This window comes from Typopeltis vanoorti, chromosome 14 (genome assembly GCF_054136105.1).
Source record: "Typopeltis vanoorti isolate ZY-2024b chromosome 14, IOZ_Tvanoo_1.0, whole genome shotgun sequence".
Classification (NCBI taxonomy): domain Eukaryota; kingdom Metazoa; phylum Arthropoda; class Arachnida; order Uropygi; family Thelyphonidae; genus Typopeltis; species Typopeltis vanoorti.
In genome coordinates this window covers 100,546,458-100,571,207 of record NC_143562.1, presented here as the reverse complement: position 1 = coordinate 100,571,207, position 24,750 = coordinate 100,546,458, and the positions used below count along the sequence as shown (strand labels likewise).

General features: G+C 36.9%; 1 protein-coding gene across 1 annotated transcript in view; it reads right to left on the bottom strand.

Annotated features, from left to right (window-relative positions):
• Window positions 1-24,750, bottom strand: part of LOC150099804 (sodium channel protein para-like) — a 1,646,355-nt gene that overhangs the window by 1,109,026 nt on the left and 512,579 nt on the right. The window lies entirely within an intron of this gene.

Genomic DNA, 24,750 nt, shown 5'->3' with positions numbered 1-24,750 from the left:
GAATTATGGATTCTGGTTAAATCATCTACTCAGCCTACATGGACAAATGACAAAACAGTTTAATTATTTGTTTAAGTCAGGCTCAACTGAAGACTGGATGATATCTGAGCATACATTTCTATTCATGAAAGATAAGGATAAGAGTATGGACCCAAGTAAATATCATCCAATAACATAGCCAATGCTTAAGCTGTTCACTGCAAATCTCATAAGTAATGAAATATAGCAATTTCTATATACCATTACTTATGAGATAATAAAGTTTATCTGACTGAACACAAAAGGGCAATTTTAAAAAATCTGGAGGAACAGAAGACTAGATCCTTATTGATAAAATGATCTTCAGAAATACAAAAAGATGAAAAACAAACTTAAGTATGCCATTGAAAGAAAGCATTTGACTCCCTCTGGGGTTTTCTAAAATTACTAGAAATATTTGGAATTAACAAAAACATATGTCAGGTTCTAGCTGGAAAATAACTTGAATAGTTCAATAATGAATGATTCTGAGATATCAGCATTAGATATGGAATTTTCCAAGGCAATTCCCTGTCACTATCAATGCTTCTTTGATACCTTTCTTTATGATTTTGAAGAAAGCAAAATGTCGATATGAAATTCCTAAAAAAAATATTAAAATTTACCACCTGCAGTATATAGATAATGAAGTTATATGGAAAATCAGCACAGCAAATACTCATTACTGAACACAGTTCATGTTTTCAGACAGGGCATCAAAATAGAATTTGGCTGGAATAAATGTGCAATTTTTATCTATTAAATGAGGAAAAACTAAGAAAATTAATCATTTTAATTTTGATCATATAAAATACATAAAAGCAATTTGTGCAAATGATTAGAAGAAACAAATGACTGGGAAGAAAACTTAATGGACTGAACATTCAGGCATGAACTCTTGGGCTATACCAGTGATCCAATACAGAGTGCATAGTAGATCGGAAAAAAAAAAAAAAAATCTGGACAAATTGGATCACAAAACTCGAAAATTAATGACTACGCATCACGTCCATAAAGTGATGTTAACCAGCTGTCAAGAACAGTAAGTAGATGGGGTCTGCTGCAAGTGAGACAAATCCAAATTTGTCTGCAAGGATATCTCAAATATCCTTGAGATATTTGGTGTATCCTTGAGAGGATTACGGACAACTCTTCTAATCATATCCGTGAAACAAAGAAAGTAAAACTCATATCCAAATTTCTCTGATTTAAAGATCGACAACATTCGGAAAACCATAGCAACTAAGCAAATGATTTAAGCAATTTTATAAAAAGGTCTTCTAAAAGCACCAGGAAATAAATTCCATTATAAAAAAGGACAGCAGAATAATCGATATGTGCACTGGAAACACTTAGGGTCCACTCAAGAGGTTTTCTTAAGGTTAGTTAACATGCTTGAAGCGGTTCATAGTGGCTACGATTACAAAGAATCTCACGAAAATCCAATGTGGCATTATTTCAAGAAACTGGCATTTATCCTTTACAGTCTCTTTCTGCTGCGAGTAACCTGGCAGCTGGTAGTCTACTGGATTTTACGATATGAACATATCAAAAAAGAAAGAGCAGAATTCAGGCTTGCAGCTCAAGAACAGGTGTCAGTAATAACAGTAAATTCAGATTATCCAATCAGAAAGATGAAGCTGTAGAACACTTTTCTTTAGTTTTATATGGTGATCAGCATTCATTTTACACAAATTATGGACTCAACAACCATGTTATAAATAACTATTTCAATTTCCCGACATTTTGACCTTCATATTAAGGTCAAATATACATCTGGAGTATACACATATATATATAGAGAGAGAGACAAGTTAAATTACATTTCACCAGATGATAACCTTAATATGAAGGTAAAGGTCAGGAAATTAAAGTAATTATTTATAAGATGGTTGTAAAGTCCATAATTTGTGTAAAATGAACACTGATCATGGAGATTCGACACACAAACGATGCAATCACTACGGTAAGTTGAAGATTCATGTTTCTGCTTTGATCAACCAACTGGCATTTTTAAAACATAGAGACAACAATATCATTCCAAACTGCATAAAACTGAAAAGAAAATTCACTTCAACGAAAGCACTACGAATATACCACCGTATGAAGAAAGCTTGGATCTGCTCAGATAACATATCCAGGCTACTCGAAAGAACTTGGCTTTTGTCCAAAACCGGGTCCGGAATTTAAAATATGAACTTTCAAGTTGTTTGAACCCAGATATTTGGTATATATCCTTGAGAGGATTATGGACAACTCGTCTAATCATATCCGTGAAACAAAGAAAGCAAAACTCACATCCAAATTTCTCTGACTTAAAGATTGACAACATTCAGAAAACCAACAGACATGTTTGAATTTCTCTGCAGTGAACAAAAACAACCAAAGCCAGTGATAACAACAACCAACCAGAAGCAATGATCAACAGGAGCCACCAACTGTCTTCATCAAAAAGTCACATAGTCAATCAACTTAACCATGCGTTAAATAATGAAGAACTGGTGCTACTCAGCAAAGGTTTAAACTTTTGCTGTGGCACCCAGAACAATTAAAAAACTTAATTTTATTTACCATATAGAAAGAAGATTTATTCCCACCACCACAGCAGATAAAGTACGTTTGGAAACCTCTAACATTTTAAATTTAAATTATACTAAAACAATAACCAGCAACATAACAAAATCTGAATTGACAGTGGTGAAATCACTAAAATTAAATCCAGACATCGTAATTACTACAGCCGATAAAGGCAGTGCCACAGTTATTCTAAATCAAACTACTTATTTGGAAAAAATGAATCTAATAGTCTCAGACAACAACAAACCTATCAACTTGTTAACTATGATCCTACCAATGGAATAAAAAAGAAAATGGAGAAGCTACTTAAATCAGTCACCACATTACCTGAAGATACCAATAAAAAATTACTTCTGCACTACGCTCATCCCCCATTTACGATCATTTACGATCTCCCGAAGATTCACAAACAAAACACACCACTCCAGCCGCTAGTCGAAGGTATAGACAGCCCCAATTATCACCCAGCCAAGAAACTAGCAGCAACACTCAATTGTCATTCCCCCTCCTATCTTAAAAATACACAACACTTTGTAAACAAAATCAAAGACATCACACTAGAAAAAGATGATTTTTTAGTCAGTTTTGATCTCTGCCCTCTTCACAAATGTCCCAATCAATAACAATCCTTCTATTACAGGACAAATTCCCTCCCAATATCATGGAGCTCTTTGCGTATGTACTATGTTCTGGCTATTTTGTGGGCAAACACTTTCTACCTATAAAAAGAAAGCACAGCCATAGGCTCACCATTACCCCCCCCCCCCATTGCTAACTTTTACATGGAACATTTTGAGCAACGTGCTCTAGATTCCTCTCCTTTAAAACCCAAAGTCTGGCTTAGATATGTTGACGATGTTTTTGCTATCTGGCACCATGGCCACCAGACATTAGACATTTTCCTCAGCCACCTAAACACAAATGCATACAATTCACAATTGAGAATGAAAAGCAGAACACACTTCCATTTCTAGATTCACTTGTCACATTTCTTCCTTCTGGCAGTCTTTCCTTCACTGTTTACAGAAATTGACACATACTGGCCAATATATACACAAACTCCCATGACCACCCAACACAAAAACTAGGGGTCATTAATACACTAAAAAACAGGGCTATGAAGATTTGCTCCAATGAACAAGCACTTAAAGATGAATTAAAAGTTATCAGCAATACCTTCCTAAAAAAATGGTTACACCCAAAATACTATCAACAAAATTCTCTACAGGAACTCACTTAAAAACAAAGATAAACTAGACTACAATAAGCCACTTTTAAATCTCCTGCAAAATTAAAGAACTTACTCAACTCATCCAAGGATACACCCCATCTGTTGGACCACCCTGGAGTATACTGTATTCATTGTACCTGTAATTTGTCCTGTATACTGGAAAATATAGTGCAAAATACAGGTGCTTTTCCGTTGGCTGGAAAAGCACCTGTTGTTTACATCACACCAAAACATGGTATGAACGTAAATTTAAGGAGGCCAGCGAGATTCTTATCCCATCACCTAATCTTAACAATAATGATGGTCTAAAAATCCCAAGACTATGGAAGGCACATATTCTACCCGGTGAACCTTTCCTCCCTAAGAGTTAATTATAAATAAGACCATAGGTAATCCAGGATCATAATTTATGCACAGTAGTCCATGAGTAGCATAATCAGAGCCTTATAGAATGGAACTAGAATCCCTCCACATCTACAAGTCAGTGTCCTTCGCATCATTTCCAGAATTCGTTGTGTTGTCCTCACAATTTTGGCAATGTGTCCCCCTAAATTTCAGATCCTTATCCACTATCACCCCAAGATCTCTCATTTCCTCTGCCTCCAACAATATATCCTCACTAAGCGAAAATTCTACATCCCATCATTGTTTCCCTAAATTTTAAAACCTGACATTTCTGCAAAATTGAACTGGCATCCCCATTCCTGTACCCATTCACTCAATCTATTCAAGCCTTCTTGTAAGGCCACAACATCCTCTCTACTCTTCATAGTTAATCCCAACTTTGAATCATCTACAAACAACTGAATATCCCCACCCAAATCTTTGCCAATGTCATTAACATACAAGTTAAAAAGCAATGTCCCTAAAACAGATCCCCTGACAGACACCACTAGTAACTTTCTTCTTCTGAAATATTTCTCCCCCATACACAACTTGCTGATAACTATCAGATAGCCAGTCTCCGATCCAATGAAATAATCTATTATCCAATCCCATCAGCTCCAGTTTAACTATCAACTTATGCAGTAATGTATCAAAAACCTTTGCAAAGTCAAAGTATACTACCAAAGTATACTACCCTCTCCTCTGTCCAATGAAGCTGTCACCTTATTACAATAAGTAAGTAAGTAGATTACTAAAACATGACCTCCCTTTAGCAAATCTGTGCTGTTCCATAAAAGATAATACCATTGTTGTTAACCCAATTCTGAATCCTAGTTCCCACCAGCTTCACCAACACCTTAACCACAACATCTGACACACAGATAGGCCTGTAATTTGATGCTTGAGTTTTATCACCTCCCTCATGATGTCATACAATGTTGCCCTTCTTCAACTGCTAGACTCATATTAAAAAAATATGTCAAGGCAGATGCCAACTCCCTGGCACATTCCCATTCCTTCAAAATACATGGTGATATATTATCAAATCTCACAGCCTTATTAGCATCGAGTTTGCTCAATTCCCCATATATCTCTTGCTCACTTACAGTCAGTCTCTCCACCTCATCATCAACTGTTCTCAAACTCTCCATGATGTCACATTCACAAAAATGAAAGACTTTTATGAACTGCTCAAGTATCTCCACTATATTTTCAGCAGCAGTTGTACTTATACCATTTTCTACAATCAATATAATCCTTCTATAAACATTCGTTTTTTTTTTGCTTGCCACATATTGAAAGAACTACCCAGTATTCTTTTTTGGTTTCATTAGCTAGCTGCTACTCATACTTCAGTTTTGCTACCCTTGACTGTTCTTTGTAATTCTCAGAGAATTGATTATTACCACTCCTCTTATGCTTCCTCTATAAGAGGAGGCAGTATAAGAGGAGTGGTAATAATCAATCACCTGTGTATTGAATACTTAATCTTTTCATTCATCCATTTTGCACCTAACTTATTTAATCTTCTGATCGCTGGAATGCATTTAGACATTGCTTCTACCAGACAGTTCTTGAATATCCCCCAAGCTGCACTGATCTCCTTTCCAACTAACTCCTCATTCCATGCTACACCTGAAAGCTGTCTCCTGAGCTCCTCATAATCACGAACATTGTAGTTCCACACATATCCTTTTCTCACAAAGGTGCTCAAACTGCTGGCAACTGCCTATGTAATCATGGTCACTCTCACCAACTGGAGGGTGATTTGACACCTCATTTATAATAACATCAACTGATGAGATGAGATAATCAAATCCAAGATCCTCAAATCCTCGTGCTCCCTCTGTTACATACTGTCTGAGACAGTTGTCCCTCAAAAACTTCTGCAACAGCTGTCTTTATGCCATTTTCTCCAATCAGTGTGTCATCCTTCCACAATCATTCTTTCTTTTGCTGGCTACAATCGAAATAACTCCTTAGGATTCTTTTTGGCTTCATTAGTTAACTGTTGTTCATACCGCTCTTTAGCTACCCTCACCAACCAAGTCACCCAACTTGCCTGGTCTTTGTAGTCCTCATGGAATTGGTTATTTCCACTTCTCTTATGCTGCCTCCATAATGTCCTTTTTCTCTGTATCGCATGCTTAATCTCTTTATTCATCCATTTCACACCTACCTTATTTAACCTTATCACCCTTGGAATACATTTCGACATTGCATCTCTTAGATAGTTTTTGAAAATCCCCCAAGTTGCATTGATCTCTTTTCCATCTAACTCCTCATTCCATGCTACACCTGCAAGCTGTCTCCTGAGCTCTTCATAATCGCCCCCTTGTAGTTCCACATATACCTTTTCTTACAGAGGTCCTTACGCCGGCCTGGTTAGAGTATCCACTCTTCAGCCAAAAGGTTGCAGGTTCGAATCCTGCTGTGGGCATGGATGTTTGTGATTGTATGTGGAAATACTAGTGGTGGTGGTAGTGGGCAGTAGATAGCGTTGGTGTATTTGCTATTGGTGGATTGTGAGTGGTGAACAAAGTCACAGAGTAGGTGCCCTCCCTCGATGAGTCTTTGTGACACCTCCAGGGAGTCCATAATAATAATAATAATAATAATAATATATTGTCCTCACACTGCTGGCAAACCACTCAGGTAATCACCTCATGGTCACTCTCACTAATTGGTGGGTGATTTGACACTTCATTTATAATTACATCCTCTGATGAGATGACCAAATCCAAGACCCTCAATCCTCTGTTACATACTATCTGAGGTAGTTATCCCTCAAAAATTCAAGAAACTCATTTTCTTTACTTTCTGTTGCTATCTCATCATTCCAGTCTATATTGTCATAATTAAAATTGCCTAATGATCACGCTTTTCTTATTTGCTTGGCTAATTTGATCATACATTTCATAGTCACTACCATCCACATTTCCTGGTCTGTAACAACATCCGACTAAGTATTTCATCTATTCTTGTCTATCTCACACAATACTGCTTCAAAACCACTGGCACTATTTCTGTCTTGCATCTCTCTACTTTATATGGACATAACTCTTTCTCTATCATCAATAGCACTCCCTTCCCCTCTCTTTTTAATTCTTTCACTCTGCATCTCTATTCCTGTCAGGAAGTCATCCTCATCCAACCATGTCTCACTTATTCCAACAATTCTTGGGTGAAAACTCAATTAATGCAACCATTTTATTTGCTTCATGTCTTACACTTCTAGCATTTGTATACAAACATAGCAGTTTATTCCTGGATCTATAGCTAGTTCCAGTGATAACACTTATTTGATGTGACTTCTCCGTGATTAACTTGAGCCATTTCTTTTTTCCTTATTCATCTTAGAACCATCTTCATATCCAACTGTTTTGCCTCGATCCCAGGTCATCCCCACCCGTTTTGTCTACACATGCCTTCACATCATCTTGAAGCATCAACATTTCTAAAGCTGTGTTCCCCTGTCCATGCTGAACCTCACAGTTTCTCTGCCTGCCTTGCACACCTGTTCTCTAATTCTCTATACTCATGCCACTCATTTTTTCATTCATAACTACCTCTTCAACTTCTCCTGTCTTACTCTCCAATTCTTCGACATTGCTTCCAACTTGATCAGATTCATTCTCCGCACTCACTTCTCTACCTCTAGCAGCAGTCTCTCCCAGTGACTCATACCAAAACATTCAAATGCAGTCCATCACTCTTATACAGTTCACTTCATCCTTCAAACTCATTCTACATTTTAACAAACTGCACTCCTTTCTCCTCATACATTTCCACTAACATATGATTCATAATCCTTGCTCTCTGCCTCAATTCATAACTGTCATACCTGAGCAACATGCTTACTACCTTTCCCTATCACACTATTATCTTATACCAATTTGAACAATCTCCTGATATCCAATCTGATGTGTTCTTTGTTCCTAGTCAAGTCATTTGTCCTTCTTTCAACTACCAACTCTTTTGCTCGCTTACTTCTCATATCCAGCACTTGAATCACTCTAGTCATTCTTCCTTCAGGAAAACAAACTTTTTGCATCCACATGGGGGGGGACCAGTCGGTTTAAAATATTGATTTCTTAATTTTGAGTTAAAAAAAATAGGGTTTGTCTTATACACGAAAAGATATGGTAATCACCATATGTCACTGGCAGATTTTTCGTTACCACTTTTATACCAATATTATTCATTTTCATTATTTTCACTCTTCTATACATATCTCAAATTCTCTTAACTTCATTCCTCATCCATTTTATCTCTTGCCGATCTTAACCAACTCCACTTTCAAATATTGCATCACATTTTCACTCTCATTCATTCTCTCAATTTTGTTGCTAGAAAAAGATAAGGAATAATCTGGAAGCCATGTGATTAGTGTATCCAGGAAAGGAAAACAGTCTTTAGCTTCCTGTTCCATTGTGAATTAGATTTTTGGGTATTGCCTATTTAAATACACTGAAAATGTATCCAATGTATCTGGATCATGTTCCCAAGTAGTAAACACATCATCAACATCACATAGCCAAACCACTGGTTTGAGAGTGGCTGTATTCATCGCTACCTTTTCCAAGGAAAGACATACAAACAACTAGATGGGACAGCAATCGGCTCCCTTTTAGCTAATTTCTACATAGAACACTTGGAACAGCTATTTGGCCACATGGTCCAGTCACAATGGATACATTTTTAGTGCATTCAAACAGGTTGAGGATTTGAGGGTGTTGTGAGTACTTCATGTTGGAGGTTTAATGGAATATTTTCAGCACTGGGAAAGGATTAAAACTAATTTTAATGCTTCCAATATCTCATCTCATGCACTGAGACATCTTCAGGGATTACAAATAACTTTTGTAACAACACACTCAAATACAATACAATACTAACTCACCCGCATATCTAACTTAGTATTGTACTGAATTTAACTTTTGTAACAACACACTGAAAAACAATACGATACAAGTTAGATATGTGGGTGACTCTAAAGTCCTATCTAGGACTTTAGAGTCATACCTTGGATACCACTTCACACATAATCAACTGGAAGAAAACGCAAGTGCTACACAGATGTCATTATAGGTCAGAGAGATTGTTTTGGAATCAACGGAAGTTGTAAAACAAACTGCAAACCTCAACAAGTGTCGCTGTACGAGGGTCATCTGAAAAGTTCTCGGCCTAACAATGAAAAAACCAATTTATAATTTCAAAACTATTTTTATTTTTCAACATAATCTCTCTTAAGACTAATACATTTATTCCAGCGATGCTTCAGTGCCACTATCCCATCCCTATAGTGGTTCTCAGTAAGATCTGCAAAATATCCCCCTCTACAGCTGCATTCACCTCTTGATTCGAAGAAAAACACTAACTTGCAAGGAAGAGTTTTAGTTTTCGGAAGAGATAGAAATCAGAGGGAGCCAAATCTGGGGAATAGGGTGGATGTTACAACAATTCATAGTGCAGATCCCTTAATTTTTCCATTGACAAAACACCTTTGTGGGCAGGTGCATTGTCCTGATGAAAGATGATTTTTTTCCTTCTGCAAACGGGTCTTTTCTCATAAATTTTTTCATCTAGTGAGGTTAAAAGATCAGAATGTTATTCCTCGGGTTATTGTTACCCTTTTCAAGATAATTAATAAACAAAATGCCTTTAGCTCCCAAAATGCCGATACTATGATCTTTCCTGCTGATGGAACGGACTTTGTCTTCTTTGGCACTGAACAACCAGCTTCTGTCCACTGTTTTGACTGCTGTATGGATTCTGGTGTGTAATGGTGAATCCAAGTTTCATCCATAATAATAAATCAATGCATAAAATCAAATTTATTCTTGTTAAAACGCTCCAAGCACTGTTTAGAGATTTTCATGCGAGCGCGTTTTTGATCTGCTGTGAGCAAGTGTGGCACCCATCTTGCGTAAAGTGTTTTCATATGCAATTCTTCATGCAAAATATATCCTACACGTTCTTTTGAAATGCCTATAGTCTCAGCAATTTTACGCACTTTGACTCACCGGTCATCCATATTGTGCACTTGATCAATGATTTCTGGTGTTGTTATACTTTTTGGACATCCTTCACGTGGATCATCTTCAAGGCTGGTATGGCCACGTTTAAACTCGGCAACCCATTTCTTAATTATCGAAAACAAAGGAGAGAGTGTCCATAAACTTTTCTGAACTTTAAATAAATTTCTTTTGGCATTAAAACTTCTTTTACAAAGAACTTTATAAATGCACGATACTCAATTTTATCCACTTCAAGGGATACGGACAACACTTTTGCTTCAGACAGCTGTATAAAACAAACTACTTGATAGAATAACTTGCAATTTCAAATGAATGCTTATGACAGATGTACCAACTTAGAAAAAAAATCTTGTCGATAGTGTTGTCATGGTCGAGGCCGAGAACCTTTCAGACCACCTTTGTATAAATTTACCAAAAATCTGGCAGACAGTCATTTTAAGATGTAATTAATATTTATTTTCTCTCTTTTTTCCAACTTAGATGGCATCTAATTAAGACTTTTGTTCCTTGTGTTGTCCATTAAATTTTTTTTAAAACTAGTACCACTGTAATACCAACTCACTGATTCACGTACTGTGATAAACTGTTTTTGTGTTCTGAAGATGTTGGATATAATACCAGCGAAATATCATCAAATAAGTTAATAAATATTATTTCTTATCATTCTGTGTTGTCATCAATACCAATAAAATAAATAACAATAGCTGGAGTTGTTTTTTCAGATAAGAATTGGAAAAAAAAAAAAGAGGTAGTGTATAGTAACAGGGAGAGTGAATCTGTTGAGTTTCTGCAAAATAACTTTCTAAAGCAGCATGTGATGGAAGCAATACAAGGTTTATCAGTGTTAGATTTACTGATATCCTCACAGCATGTGGTTGTGAATGAGGTATCAACACTGCCACATGTTGGTAAAAGTGATCATGAGATATTGGTTTGGAAGGTAGTCAAACAGGAAAGAGTTATTACCAAGAAGGTCTATATGTGAAACTCTTAAGGTGGGTGATTATCAGAAGCTCCGTAGTCAACTAGCATCAATACACTGGGCTAATGAATTGTGCAGAAAAGATGTTAACAATGCATTTGAAATGATAAGAGGGTATCTACCATAAGCAATGCATAACTGCATACCATGAGTTAAATAAATAGAGTAGGAGTGAGATGGATGAACAGTGAAATCAAGCAAGCAGTGTTAAAAAAGAAGTTGTTTTGGAGGAAGTATAAGACAGTTTGCAGTGAATAGATGCAGGAAGAATATAAAGTGCAGACAGCAAAGTGAAAAGCATGGTTAAAAAAGAAAAGGTAGAATATGAGAGGAGATTGGCCAATCAAGTTAAAGCTAATCCAAAGGATTTTTTCTTCTATGTGGCAAAGCAAGAGGAATAATAATTATGGCTGGTTGATACTATCGAAAATGATATAGTGAAATTATTTAACAAACACTTCATGAATGTATATCATAGTGGTGTGAATGATGCTGTGAAATATGTAGAAGGAAGACAAGAATTCGAAGAATTAAAGGTGGAAGAATGAGAAGTGTATGAAGTGTTGCTTGGGTTAGATGTTAATAAGGTTGTGAGAATGGATAACATATCACCATGTATTTTTAAAGAATGTAACAAAAAGTAAGAAAGACATAAGCAATAAAGAGGTAATGAAAGACCTGTGACCAAAGTGTTGGAAAAATTCGTTTACCACATCTCTAATAATCGAATCCCCATACAACGACACTCACAGGTCTTTTGTTACCTCTTTTATACCAATATCATTTGTTTTCATCATTTTCACTCTTCCATACACATTAAATTCTCTTATTTCACTCTGAATCCATTTCTTCTCTTGCATGATCTTAACCAACTCATCTTACAAATCTTGTGTCACATTTTCACTCACATTCACTCTTTCAATTTTATCACCAGCTGTACACACTTGTTTGCCCTTAACACCGCTCACCATCTTAACTTTAATTGCACTCTGTTTTTCTGCTTCCACTACATTCATACTGCGTTTGTCTTACTTTCCATTGATTTGAAGTTCATCAGATGGCTCATTCACTTTTCAAAACCTTTTTATCATTTTTTCACTGCTCTTTTACATTGTCCCTCTTTTCTATGAGATGAGTACTTCTCCTTGTGACCTTCTTGCTACTAAGGGTGGTCAGTGTGTTGCCTAGGTATGATTGTGGTGAAATGAGGCGGAGAGCAAGGATTATGAATGACATTCTGGCTGAAATGTGTGAGGAGATGGGAGTACAGTTTGTTAATGTGTGGAATGAGTTTGAGGGACGAAGTGAGCTGTATGGGAGCGACGGACTGCATTTGAGTGGCTATGGTGTGAGTCGCTTGGAGAGACTGCTGCTGGAAGGTAGAGAAGTGAATAGAGAGAATGAATCAGATCGAGAGGGGAGTGATGTGGAAGAGCAGGAGAGTAAGACAGCAGAGATTGAAGGAGTGGAAATGAATGTGGAAGTGAGTGGTATGAGTATAGAAAATGAGAGAATGGGTGTGCAACAGGAGCAGGGAAACGGCGAGGCTCAGGGTGGACAGGGATACACAGCGTGAAAAAGGTCGATGCTCCAAGAGGAGGTGAGAGAATGTGTAGGCAGGAAAGTAATGGGATGATCAGGGATCAAAAGGAAACAGATGGAATTGCAAAGGGTTCTAAAATGAAGAAGCAGAAAGGGAAATGGCCCCAGTCCCGCATAGAGAGATCACATCGAGTGAGTGGTATCAGTGGAACTAGCTGTAGATCCAGAAATGAGTTGTTGTGTTTGTATACCAATGCTAGAAGTATAAGAAACAAGGCGGATGAAATGGTTGTACTAATTGTGTCTGTGCACCCAGAGATTGTCGGAATAAGTGAGACATGGTTAGATGAGGATGACATCCTGACAGGAATAGAGATGGAAAGGTATGATGTGTTTCGTGAGGATAGAAGGGGTAAAAAGGGAGGGGGAGTGCTATTGATGATAGAGAAAGAGTTATGTCCATACAAGGTAGAGATGCAAGAGGGAAATGGGGCCAGTGGTTTTGAGGCAGTATGGTGTGAGATAGAGGTGAATAGAATCAAATACTTGGTGGGATGTTGTTATAGACCTGGTAACGTGGATGGTGGTGATAGTGAAATGTATAGTAAAATAAGCCAAGCAAATAAGAAAAGGGTGATCATTATGGGTGATTTTAATTATGGCAATATAGACTGGAATGAAGAGATAGCAACTGGAAGTAAAGAAAATGAGTTTCTTGAGTTTTTGAGGGATAACTACCTCAGACAGTATGTAACAGAGGGCACAAGAGGATTAAGGGTCTTGGATTTGGTCATCTCATCGGAGGATGTAATTATCAATGAGGTATCAAATCATCCACCAATTGGTGAAAGTGACCATGAGGTGATTACTTGGGTGGTTGCCAGCAGTGCAAGGACCCCTGTGAAAAAAGGGTATATGTGGAACTACAAGGGGGATGATTATGAAGAGCTCAGGAGACAGCTTGCAGGTGTAGCATGGAATGAGGAGTTAGCTGGAAAAGAGATCAATGCAGCTTGGGGAATTTTCAAAAACTATTTAGTAGATGCAATGTCTAAATGTATACCACGGGTGAGAAGGTTAAATAAGTTAGGTGTGAGATGGATGAATAAAGAGATTAAGCATGCAATACAGAGAAAAAGGGCATTGTGGAGGCAGCATAAGAGAAGTGGAAGTAACCAATTTCATGAGTTCTACAAAGACCAGGCAAGGAGAGTGACTTGGTTGGTGAGAGTAGCTAAAGAGAGGTATGAACAGCAGTTAGCTAATGAAGCTAAAAAGAATCATAGGGAGTTCTTTCGATATGTAGCCAGCAAAAGAAAGAATGATTATGGAAGGATGACATTGATTGGAGGAAATGGTATAAAGACAGCTGTTGCAGAATGTGTGGTGGAGATACTTAATGAGCAGTTCATAAAGATCTTTCAATCTTGTGAATGTGACTTCATGGAGAGATTAAGAGCAGTTGATGATGGGGAGGAGAGACAGACTGTAAGTGAGCAAGAGGTGTTTGGGGAGTTAAGTAAACTAGATGTAAATAAGGCTGTGGGACTTGATAATATATCACCGCGTATTCTGAAGGAATGTGCCAGAGAGTTGACACCTGCCTCGACATATTTTTTTAATACGAGTCTTGCACTTGGTCAAGTCCCTAAAGAGTGGAAGGAGGGCAAGATTGTGCCACTTCATAAAGGAGGTGATCGAACTCAAGCATCAAACTATAGGCCTATCTGTGTGTCAGGTGTTGTGGTTAAGTTGTTGGACACGCTTGTGAGAACTAGGATCCAGAGTTGGGTTGACAACAATGGTATAATCTTTGATGGACAGCATGGATTTGCTAAAGGGAGGTCGTGTTTTAGTAATCTACTTACTTATTACAATAAAGTGACTGCTTCCTTGGACAGAGGAGAAGGATACACAGTAATATACTTGGATTTTGCAAATGCTTTTGATAGAGTACCTCATGATAAGTTGACAGTCAAACTAGAGCAGATGGGGTTGGATATTAGATTAGTGCATTGGATTGGAGACTGGCTATCTGATAGGTATCAACAAGTTGTGTATGGGGGTGCAATATCCAGGAAAAGGAAAGTCACTAGTGGAGTGGCTCAGGGATCTGTTTTAGGGCCATTACTATTTAACTTGTATATTAATGATATTGGCGAAGATTTGGATGGAGATATTCAGTTGTTTGCAGATGATGCAAATTTGGGACGAACCATAAAGAGTAGTGAAGATGTTGTGGCCTTGCAAGAAGACTTGAAGAAATTGAGTGATTGGGCAGGCAAATGGGGATGTGAGTTCAATGTTGCAAAATGTAAGGTTTTAAAATTTGGAAAACAAAGATGGGATGCAGAATTTATGCTTGGTGAGAATATATTGTTGGAAGTAGAGGAAATAAGAGATCTGGGAGTGATAGTGGATAAGGATCTAAAATTTAGGGGACACATCGCCAAAATTGTGAAGACAACACAAAGGCTTCTGGGAATGATAAGGAGGACACTGACGTGTAGAAGTAGGGAGATTCTTGTTCCATTGTATAAGGCTTTGATTAGGCCACACATGGACTATTGTGCCCAGATTTGGTCACCTGGTTTTCAGAAGGATGAAGAGATGTTGGAAAGGGTCCAAAGGCGACTGACTAAGGTAGTTTCTGACCTCTGGAATGTCGAGTATGAGGAAAGATTGAAAAGATGTAATTTGCAGAGTCTAGTGGAGAGAAGGAAGAGGGGAGATATGATAGAGACCTACGAGTTGGTAAGGGGTTGTTATAGGATCAATGGTGGAGAAGTTCTACAGAGAATAGTGGGAGATCAGGGGAGAACCAGAGGTCATACCTGGAAACTGTATAAAGAGGGTGTGAGTAGGGGAGTGAGAGGCAGGTTTTTTTCGTGCAGAGTTGTGAATGATTGGAATGCCTTGCCTGAGAGTGTGGTGTCTGCAAGGAGTTTGAATGTGTTTAAGACCCGGTATGATGAGATGTGTGTGAGATAAAAGGACCTCCTAGATGAGTCTTTGACTCCATGAGGTCTTGTTTAATAATAATAATAATAACACTTTCAGTTATAAATACGTTACCACTCATCAAATCCTCATTCAGATCACACTTTGCATTCACCTTCCTTCCATAAGCTTTAAATATCCATAATTTATCTAGCTAATGGAATAAATATATATAGCACACCACACGTTTCACATAACGACTGAAAACAAAATTAAATTCCTGCAAAGACAAAGCCATCACCATCTTTCCTTTGCTGGTTACTATACTCTGCTCTAAGTTTAACGATTTTGTAAACAAACTTAAACAAACAAGCCGACACACTAGAAACACTGTAAGCACACAAGTTTTACAGCAACTCTTACTCAGAAACACTCACTGATTTATAATTAATTATTCCAAAAAACTAATCTGTAATGGGAGCCTATTTTACACAAACCTTTCTAGTGAAATGCCATATATATATTTAAGTATAGCTGATGTCAATAATCGTATTCTTACTTATCCAGCGGACATTCTTAAACATGGATAGACTATTGCTGAAATCTATACAAAGGTAATTCAGTCTCATTCAACAAAGAAAACACCAGACTTCCATAAGGAACCATTCATTTTAAAAGAAGAGTTTAAAGAAGCTCTAAAAAATCACAAGAGGGGAAAACCCTGGGCCATGACCAAATACCAAACTAACTACTTGCATGTCTAAGACCCATAGGAATCAAACTCATCAGAAAAATTAGTAATAAAATCTGGGAGACAGGAGATTGTCCTGATGATTGGGTGAAATCCATTTTTATTCCAATGCACAAAAAAGGAAATGTCAATAAATGCAATAATTATAGAATTATAGCCTTGATCTCATATGCAAGCAAAATTCTTCTCTATATTATTAAAGAAAGACTTAATATGTTGCTCTACAGCTTCCTGAAGAACAGAAAGTTTTAGAAAAGGACATGGAACCAAATATCAAATTTCTAATCTAAGGCACTAGGTTGAAAAAGCTCAAGAATTTAATATTCCCTTGTATATGTGTTTCATTGATTCCACCAAAGCATTTGACTGTGTCAGCTGGGAGGGCCTGTGGAAAATACTAAGTAAAATGGGCATCCTGGAACACTCGGTGTACCTTTTAAAATAACTCTATGAGAGGAATCAGGCTGTGGTGAAGATGGATGGAAAAACAGTGGTTCAATGTTGAGAAAGATGTGAGACAGGGTACTCTCGCTCTCTCTCTCTCTCCTGATCTATACAATCTTTATGGAGAATACAATATGAGAAAGGCACTTAATGGGCCCGACAGTGATTTCTCAGTTGGTAGCAAAAAGATAAATAATCTTAAGTATGCAGATGACATAATTCTTCCCAGCAGCAACAGGAGAACTGGAGTCCCTCATCAAAAGAGTTGTTATAAAATAAAATACATGGCTACTGATGAAAAAGACAATTCTGCACACAACATTGACTTTGAGAAGGTGGACGAATTAATTTACCTTGGAGCTCTAATAAGCACCAAGAGTAGATGTCAACCAGAAATTAAAAGAATTACCATGGAGAGGTCAGCAATGGTGCAATTGCAGAAAATATGGAAAGACAAACATTTCTATCACCACTAAATCAATACTAGTCAATAGCTTGGTGTTTTTAATTTTCATTTATGGTGCTGAATCTTGGATACTAAGCTAAAAAGATATGAACAAGTTAAACTGCTTCAAGATGTGGTACTGAAGGAGAATTTTGAGAGTCTCCTGGATGGACAAAAGTCTAATGAAAGTATAATAGGTCAATGAAAAATCAAGAGGCAGATGACATTATAGCCTTGATCTCATATGCAAGCAAAATTCTTCTCTATATTATTAAAGAAAGACTTAATATGTCGCTCTACAGCTTCCTGAAGAACAGAAAGTTTTAGAAAAGAACATGGAACCAAATATCAAATTTTTAATCTAAGGCACTAGGTTGAAAAGGCTCAAGAATTTAATATTCCCTTGTATATGTGTTTCATTGATTCCACCAAAATATTTGAGAATGAAAGAATTCTCAAATATTTTGGTCACATTTCAAGACACAAAAATGACAACCTGGAAAAATTTATCATCAAGGGCAAAGTGGAAGGACAAAGAAAAAGAGGATGACCAAGATGCTTGGACCAAATTAAAATGATCACCTGACTTACTTTGGAGTTGGCCACTACTGCAACAAAATATAAAGAAATGGAGAGATATTGTGGATAGGAACATGAGTCCTCAGACATGAGCAGACTGAGCAAAAAGAAGACGTGTCTGATGTTAATTTTCTACAGGAAGATTTGAAGAGACTTTTATCTTGGACAAATGAGTGGGGGTTGCAGTTTTAATATTAATAAATGCAGAGTGTTACCTTTGGGATACAGAGATATAAGCTAAGTAATGTACTGGTGAAGCTATATTTCAGGAAGTGGATGAGATTTGGGATTTTGGAGTGACAGTAGACAATTCTGAGAGCACATCACAAGTGTTGCAAAGACTGCATGTCGTATAGCTGCTATGATAAAAAGTACAATGACATGGAGGGATAAGGAGGTGGTGGTGCCTCCTATATAAGGAATTGGTCAGACCACATATGAACTATTGTGCTCAGATTTGGTCACCTGGTTTTCACAGTGATGTGCAAACGCACCAGAGGAGTGAGGAACATACACTGGTGTCAAAAAAACTAAGGTGAATTACATTTTTACCTGTATATGAAAAAATTTTCATGACTACAGCCAAATGTAGACATAAGTTATTGCCAGCATACTAATAAATTATATTACACAAAAAATGTGTTATAAATTTCATACAAATTGAATTGCAATGTTTTTGGAAAAAGTTATAAATTTCCTAAGGATGTAGTTAAGAAATTAATGTACAGTGATTAGACAAAACTATGTGGAGAGACATTTCAGTATGGAATATGTCGATCCTGAATTGCAATGCAGCTCTCAAAACATCATACCATGCTTAGCACCAAGTGATTCAGGAGTTCTTGAGGCAAAGTAGCCTACTCCTCCTTCAGAGCAAGCATAAGGATTTGTTTGTTTCTGGAGGAGAATTTCAAGCAGCAGTTTCATGCCTTGGTCTACAGAAGTATCTCCACTCCTTGTGTACAATGTGGGATTATCATCCATTAAAATGAATTCTTTGCCTACAGCACCACAGAGCAATTGATCGTGGCATTAAAGAACTTCATTGCAGTATCATTCATCAGTCAGTCCCTTTTTCCAGCTTGGAGTTCAGTGCATCCATTAAGCATAACGCCTCTCCACACCATGACCCTAGCACACCACTATCCCTTTCAAGAATTCTCATGATGGTAAGCAGCACCATTTTCACGCCAAATCAAGTGTCATTTAGAATTGGAGGAAAGACTAAAACGATTCTCATCTGTAAAAGGCACATTAGCCCGTTGGTGTCTTGTTCAATTTTCATGGGTACATCATTGAAAACGTGCTCTATGATGAGCTGTGGATAAAGGGAAGCAGGGACACAGATCACATGCCTTCAGGTGTATCGGCCTGCTTGTTGCAGACATCTTGCCATAGTTTGTCAAGATATCCACATAACTGTACTTGAATGGAGCCAACTTGGAAGCTGGCCTGCTGTGGTGCATCGATTATGTTTTGCTGTTATAACCAAACATCTGTCTTCATGCTACATGGTAGAGAGCAAGGGCAACCTCTTAGCAAATGTCTGGTACACATTCCATTGGTTTGAAACACTGCCCAAATCCCGGATACAACACTATGTGAGATTCTAAACTCTCTGGCAATATCAGTAATTCTACAGCCTTCTTCAAGCTTTCCAATAATTCTTCCCCACGTGAAATCATCTAGATGATGTCTTTGAGACATTACAGGACATTCAAGTTGGCACTTTATTACTCCACAAAAAAGAGCTTCCTTCAAACATAATTTGCTTGGTGCAGCCTTTGGCCTTTTATCTTGTTCAATGCTACCACATGATCCCTTTGCATGCAATTCAAAAATTTGAATATGTACCCACTTTCTACTTGAAATTGTCAACTATACAAATTGCTACAAGCTGATTCATTTGAATTTGCAGGTGTGATATTCAAAAAATAGTGTTCGTCCTTTGGTTTTGGATACTAATGTATATATTTGTTCACATTTATGAATGCATCTGCATACATTAGTATTATAGTGACTGACATATGATCAAGCAGTAGCCATGCAAAGGAATCTTGAACATATTTTAGCAGTGAACTTGCTTATGTTGTATTCCTTAGGGAATTATACATAATATAATATAATATAATATATTATATTATGTATATTTACATTAGAGATCCTATACAACATTGAAGCACTCTAGTAATGGCAGCCATTTTGTCTCTTGAGTTTTGTTCTAAATCTCTGTAATGGACATGCACATTGTAAGATTTTTTAGAACAGCTGTCATTGGGATAACAAGACTGCCAGCAAGTAAGCATAAAGAGAACAGATGGAAAGGAAGAAAAACTACCAAGTAAAGTTCTGTGATCTTGAAAAAAGTTTTTATATGCATCTTTATCTACTCTGCAAGAAAGAACTGTGAAATTAATAATTGAAGGATGGCATAATGTATCAAGACTGCATATATCAGTGAAAATATTAGGTGCTTAATGACAAGTGATAAATGTTTCATGAAGTTAGATGTAATCTGTGTAAAGTTCTATTAATTGGAAGTGCCTTTAGAACTACTCAATTAAATATAATCCTATTGCCAGAGAGAGATTATCTTCATGCCTACTTCAGCAAAAAGAAGAAAAGATGCAGTTTACATACCTATTTTGAAGAAGACAAAATGTTTAAGGAAGCGTGTTACTAGAAGAAGACACTGATGTATATTAGTCAAGTGAGGTCTATAACTTTTATAATATTTTAAGGAATTTGAGACATAAGACAGAATGAATGCATAAGTAAAAATAATAAGAAAAAATTGATAAATAAAACAGTGATAAAATAAATGCTGCAAAAGAGGTTCATTTATAGTCAAGTGAAACCACAGAACTTTAAAATTCATGTTCTGTTTAATTTGCATTCTATAGTATTTGATGCTATCCCTCAGAGATGAATTTAATGAGAGAGCGATAGATAATATCTTTTTTCTAATGCTTTTTATATGGCCATTCTAATTCTAGAATGGCCAGATATGTTTTAGCGTGTAATAAGAATTTAAGAGTAAATAGGGGTGCTTAAGGGTCAAAGCTGTATAACTGAGAGGAGACCTCCACATAGCCTTTAAAGGAATGCGAAGAGCCGACCAGGGATTCTGACCTAATGTCCAATCCTCACCTTCTCGTGGTGCACCCTGTTGGGTATCTACTTGGATACTGAACGGACGAGGATGGGCTGGCAATTTGGGATTTAGCCAACCAAATTGTATTCTTATTGGTTAAACCAAAATATAGAATGATGGTACAACATGACAAAATTTCATGCGGGATGGGGCATCGCCCGGTTAAACAAGGCCCCCGTTGTTTTCGCCAGGGAACCAGGGTGAACAGCGAAAAGTCAGCTACTGGAACAAATATGAAAATAAACCCCAACTCAACATCACCAGAGTTAAAGATCGGTACTATCAACGTAAGAAGCCTGAATGGCAAAGAAATGGAGCTAGCTGAGGAATTAGATAAGTACCAGATCGACATAATAGGGGTGACTGAAACAAAAAAGACCAAAACTGGTGAGATCTTTCTGAGCAATAAATACAAAATGTTATATTCAGGCAATGACAATCAAGGAAAAGAAGGAGTGGCCATAGTATTCAACACAAAATACGAGGCTAATCTTCTTGAATGGCAGTCAGTCTCAAGTAGAGTAATGTGGGCAAATATGAGAATGGGGAACTGGACAATGAGACTTATTTGTGCCTATGGTCCCACATAAGTTTCTACTAAGGTAGAAGTGGAGGAATTTTTTGAGGCTTTAGAAAAAGCAACTGATACAATGAAAAATGAAAAGTTGGTCCTTGTTGGGGATCTAAATAGCAGAGTAGGAAATGATTGTGAGACATACAAAAATATTTTGGGAAAATTTGGAGAAAAGAGCAAAGCTAATAATAATGGCAAATATCTGTTGGATTTCTGCTCAGGACATGGAGTGGTTATTACTAACACCATGTTCCAACATAAAAATGTGCACAAATTCACATGGAGAGAAGAGGCTAGGAATAAGAAAAGTCTCATTGACTACCTTATTGTTGATAGTGATGTTTTCTCCTTGGTGCAGGACACCAGAGTGTACAGAGGATTTGAAATTGGAAGTGATCACTATTTAGTCTTGAGCAGGATAAAATTGAATTTAATATTGAAAAGAATAACATGTAAGAAAGTTTTAAAGTGAATAAAAGTTGAGCAGCCTCAGATGTGAGCTGTAGACTAAAATACACAAAGATTATTGAAGAAAAAATGAAAGAGTTTGAGAACAGGAATCAAACCTTGGAGATTCAGTGGCAAACTCTGAAGAAAACATTGATTGATTCTGCCAGAGAGGCATGTGGTGAGGTTGTCTGTAAGGATAAAAAAATCAGAACTCCCTGGTGGACACAGGAAGTTAAAGAGGCAGTGAAGTAAAAGAAGAAAGCATACCATACGTTCCTCTCAAATAAGTCAGCTTGTGCTCTTAGAGAATATAGAGACAAATGCAAGAATGCTAAACACTGTGTAAAATTAGCTAAACAAAAGTCATGGGAGGACATTGGCAAGAATATAGAAAATAAATATCAAGAAGGTGGCAAAATATTCTGGAGGTTGTTGAAGAAGCTTAAGAATGGAGGAAAGAGTGCTATAAAAGGAATTAGAGATGATAAAGGTGACATGAAAACGGGAGAAAAAGATATTCTTGAAGTAGGGGGTAATTACTTTGAAAAACTGCTAAATGAAACAAGCAGTGATGACAGCACAGTGGTAAAAAACACTGACCTGGCATGCAGTCAGGAATACATATCCATACTTGAAGTAGAAAAAGCCATCAAAGGATTGAAATGTGGAAAGGCAGCAGGAGTAGATGATATTCGACCAGAAATGCTGAAGTATGGTGATATAAGAGTCTTACAGTGGCTGCACTGCATAGTTCAGAAAGCCTGGACAGAGGGACGCATTCCCGATGATTGGAATAGAGCTCTCACAGTACCCATATATAAAAAGGGAAATAAAACTGCATGTGAGAATTACAGAGGTATTTCCCTACTGAGTGTTCCTGGCAAGATCTATTCAAGTATACTTGAGAAACGGTTGAGAAGAATTGTGGAAGAAAAGCTTGGTGAAGAACAAGCTGGATTCAAGCCAAATAGAGGCTGTCAGGATCAGATCTTCACTTTACGACAAATAGTCGAGAAAGCATGGAAATATAACAAAGATCTGTATTTAAGTTTTGTCGATCTGGAAAAGGCATATGACAAGGTGCCAAGAGAGAAGCTATTCAATACGCTGCAGTTATATGGTGTCAATGGGGCATTATATCAAGCAATACTTAGTCTTTATTTGAGTTGTAAGTCAGCAGTTAGAATTGAAGGAAGTACAGGAAGATGGTTTAATGTTACATCTGGTGTGAGACAAGGATGTACATTATCCCCTCTGTTATTATCTATATGGATCACATTATGAAGGAAAGTGGTATTAAACATGATGTCAAAATTGGAGATGTTAATGTCAGCTCTTTGCTTTATGCGGATGATGTTATACTTCTAAATCTGCTACAAGTCTGCAAGATTCTCTGACTAAATTGAATAGCTGTTGTAATAGATATGGTATGAAGGTCAGCAATAAAAAGACAAAGACAATGAAAATAGACAGAATCATTGAAAATGTCAACTGTGTTGTGAATGGAGAACCTGTGGAACAAGTAAAACATTTCAGCTATTAAGGCATGATTTTTAGTGAAGATGGTAAATTAAATATAGAAATAGACAACAGAATCAGCAAAGCTGGTATGGTAGGAAGTCAAATGAATAAATTCATATGGAATAAGAGAGAAATTAGTCAGAACATTAAATTAGCTGTATACAAGACAGTGTTCAAACCAGTTTTAACTTATGGATCTGAGAGCTGGGTCAGAAGTAAAACACTTGACCAAAGACTAGAGACCACAGATATGAGAGTCCTGAGAAAGATTATAGGCGTGAACAGATGGCATCAATGGCAGTATCATTTTAAAAACGAGGATGTTAGGAAAGAACTTGACATTGTCAGCATCCAGGAATGCGTTAGCAGAGCTAATCTCAGGTGGTATGGTCACTTAAACAGAATGGGCGAGGAAAGATTAGCAAAACTAGTGTTCTCTGCCAGGTTGGCAGCAAAACGACCCAGAGGAAGACCAAGATATAGGTGGATTGATACAGTACAAAGTGCTTTAGATGATAGAAATATAAGATCTGATAATGTTGGAGTGTTGACAAGTTACAGACTGATTTGGAGGAAAATTGTAGATAGGAAATTAATAATGATGTAATTTCTTTTCATGTAGTACTATCATATCCTGTACACCCCTTGAGGGTACATGGCAGGAATTTGATGATGATGATGATGATGATGATATATAGAATATTAGAATTTACTAATTTATATTCTACAGAAAATATGTCAGGCCTCCTTAGAGAGAGAAAGAGAATTCAATTTATTGCATATATTTATATGTTTACAGTAAATATTTTAATTTTTTATATACTATAGCTTCATTCTTTGAAATTCATAGAATACTGATTTTGAAGTCAGTGCATCATCATGGGTACAAACATTCTAACCAACCACTAAACAGAAAAATAAAATTATATATAAATAGTTTTCTTACACTCCATGAATGAGATATAAAATAAAGGATTTGATATAGACAAAGTGAGGAATAACATAACCAATGCAGGCAATTGACAAGAATAACATAACTGCAATCAATCAACAGTACAACACACATGGCACAGTCTATTTACAGGAATAATATGGTGCGGTTGACAATATTACA